This window comes from Cebus imitator, unplaced genomic scaffold (genome assembly GCF_001604975.1).
Source record: "Cebus imitator isolate Cc_AM_T3 unplaced genomic scaffold, Cebus_imitator-1.0 Scaffold408, whole genome shotgun sequence".
In the NCBI taxonomy this organism is placed as follows: Eukaryota; Metazoa; Chordata; class Mammalia; order Primates; family Cebidae; genus Cebus; species Cebus imitator.
In genome coordinates this window covers 2,430,866-2,434,078 of record NW_016107723.1, presented here as the reverse complement: position 1 = coordinate 2,434,078, position 3,213 = coordinate 2,430,866, and the positions used below count along the sequence as shown (strand labels likewise).

Sequence of the window (3,213 nt, the reverse complement as noted above, 5' to 3'; positions counted from 1 at the left end):
CTTTGTCCTCTTTTGCTGCCTTCTTTTGGATTGCCTGAATATCTTTCATAACTCCACTTTATCTCCTTTTCTGACTGTTTTTTATTTTAGTCATTTTAGAGGTTACTCTAAGGCTAACAGTATAAATCTTTATCATATTTGACCTTTGATATTACATCACTTCACTTATATGACACATATATCAACTTCTGTACAAGACATTTACAATAGCATACCTCTATTTCTCTCTTCCTGGCCTTTGCACTATTGTTGTCACACATTTTACCTTTACATGTCTTATAAACCCTGCAGTGCTTTATTATTATTATATTTTATGTATTATTTTTCTTTTTTTCAACAGTGACCACAGCCAAACTTATCCCCAGGTCCCAGAGTGGGTGACCGAGTGCTCATGAGCTGTGGAGCTTGCTGTGGCAGCATCCACCATGACAGGAACGGGCACTGAATTTGACTTGACTGCATATTATTACTTTTAAGCAGCGAATTATCTTTTAAAGAGATTGAAATTATAAGAAAAAATCTAACATATTTATCCATGCATCTTTTGCTCCATCTCCTCATTTCTGGTGCTCTTCATTCTTTCATATAGGAAAATATTTCTACCTGGTATCATTTTCATTCTGCCTGAAGGATTCCTTTTAACATTTCTTGGGGGTAGGTGCTTTTGGTTATTTCAGTTTTTTTTCAATGTGTGAAAACTTCTTTATTCCACCTTCCTTAGGCCCTGTGTCAGTAAGCACTAGCCACTACTCCTTTAATGCCTTCAGATGACTCCTTCCTTGGACTAGAATAGTTTCTTCACAACCATGTGCTATCCGTATCTGCTGAATACATGAGGGGACACTCTGCATATCCCCTCCACACAGGTTTCTCCTTTTTGGTGCTCTGCTCTGCAAATTCCAGCTGTCTTACTCTCCTTGGACATTCAGCTCTATCTCCTCAACTAAGAGAGTCTTCTGGGCCTTCTGCAATTTTTACATTAGTGTTTTACTATTGACTTTGTTTGCTTTCTTATAGGATTACTGTATTAAATGTGGACATCTTTTTGTTTCAAATAATTATTAACAGCCATGGTTTTTTTGTTTTGTTTTGTTTTGTTTTTGTTTTTTAACAGATTCTTTCTCTGTCACCCAGGCTGGAGTGCAGTGGCACAATCTCAGCTCACTGCAACCTCCACCTCCCGGGTTCTAGCAATTCTCCTGCCTCAGCCTTCAGAGTAGCTGGAACAACAGGCGCACACCACCATGCCCAGCTAATTTTTTGTATTTTAGTAGAGATTGGGTTTCACCATGTTTCCAGGCTGCTTTTGAACTCCTGAGCTCAGGCAATCCATCTGCGTTGGCCTCCCAAAGTGCTAGGATTACAGGCGTGAGCAACTGCACCCAGCCTATATATTTATTTCTTAATGATTTATGATTAATAAGATGAAAAGAAAAAGGATAGTTGCATTTCTTCTCAATATGATTATATATTTATGTATAATTACAATTTAAAACAATATTAAAAATAATACAGTTCAGTGTTAAATTTATTTTCTTAGATTTAATTTATTAACTATGTGTTTTGTAAAACATTTAAAATTGAAAAGATAAATCAATAATACTAAGATGGTCACTTAGATTGTCTGGTTGCTTTTATTTAGTTAATATAAGATGCTGTGACATTAATTAATTTTTAATACTAGGATTTGTAATTAACTGCAATAATATTCACATTTGACCATGTTTGTAATCAGCCACTGTCAAGATCCCTCTAATTTTAATATTCTATGAGCTCATAGTGTTATACTGCTAAAGGATTCACATTTAGCCTAAAACCAGAAGGGAACTAGGAAAGTATTAAAAACATAGAGAGGAAAATGATAAAGTACTCAAGGTAGACATATCAATACATTTTCATCCAGTATACATAGCTACACAGAAGGCCCAAATCATAAGATTGCTCTTAAGCTTGGAATCAGAGCAAGGGAAGTTAGCAGGGCAATCTTGATGACTGCTGTCATTAAGACACTTCACCTTGGTTCATCCAATTCCCAATAGGAAAGACCTACTGCACATCCCAGAGAATGATATCCACAGGCAGAGACTGCTTCTGTTTACAGTGTTGGAGCTTTACTATAAATTTTGAACATTATTCTTTCTCCTGTTCTCTACTCTTTAAAAACATAGTAAATAAAATGTACTACATAAAGAGTAACCCATCAATTACCTTCTGAAATTTAATATGGTATATTTTGACTGTGTTCATTAGAGGCAGATTTAACCTAGACTGACCAAATAATTAATTTTAAAATGGACCGTTTTCCATAGAATTACCGGAGGTGAAAACCACCAACTTTTCTTTTCTATTTATCTTTTCTGGTTTTTGTTGCAAACCTGAGCCTCTTCCTATCATCGTTGCAGCATAGAGAATGTAAGGGAACAGGAAAGTGGTGTTGATAACACTTTGAGTAAGAGCAAGATGTATTTAAGATGAAGCAATAGTCATTTTGCTCATTTTTCAGCAAAATTCTTCCTCTAACACTGTGAGAGTTCTCCTTTGTATGAGTTTAAGGGCATGATAATTATGCCACTCTGATTTTGATAATATAGCACGGATTTTTAATTCCTAGCTGGATAATAGTCTTAAGTCATCATTGTATGTAACCACATCTCATCAAAACAAAATTTCCTGGTTGTGTAAATTACTTTGTATTCCATAGATAAAATGACAATCAAAGTAGTTACCTACTCTGAATCCATTTTTGTCAAAAGAAAGCCTAGGAGGATTACATACCATGATTAATTTGAATGCCTCCAAAATCTGAGGTTTTCAGAGCAGCATTAATCTTCTAAACCTCACAAATATCAGAGACTTTTGAATTTTGATCTCTTAAAATTGGTATGTAATAATTTAACCTGATGGAGATACAGTATAGTAATTAAAAGACAGAAAATGCAAAGTTCAGGGAAGATTTCTGGCTAAAAGATCTGAGTTCATATCCTTAAATGGCAGTTCACTTATTAGCTGTGTGACTTTGGGACAGTTACTAAACTTTTATGGGATGTGGTTTTCTCAATAAGTAAAGTATACATGACAGTGCAGTTGCTTTTGTAAAGATTTTAATAGGGCATATAGCAGACATTTAAAATGTTAGCTCCTACTTCTACTCTATCTTCATGTTTTAGGCCAATCTAGAATTTATTTTATTTTTTTATTCTTCTGTGTTTTTTT

General features: G+C 34.6%; 1 non-coding gene across 1 annotated transcript; it reads right to left on the bottom strand.

Moving 5' to 3' along the window:
* Positions 1-337: 337 nt before the first annotated feature.
* LOC119468299 lies at positions 338-461 on the bottom strand. The gene has a single exon (XR_005196964.1). It is a non-coding gene; the product is annotated as a small nucleolar RNA SNORA5 (small nucleolar RNA).
* Between the last annotated feature and the right edge of the window lie 2,752 nt (positions 462-3,213).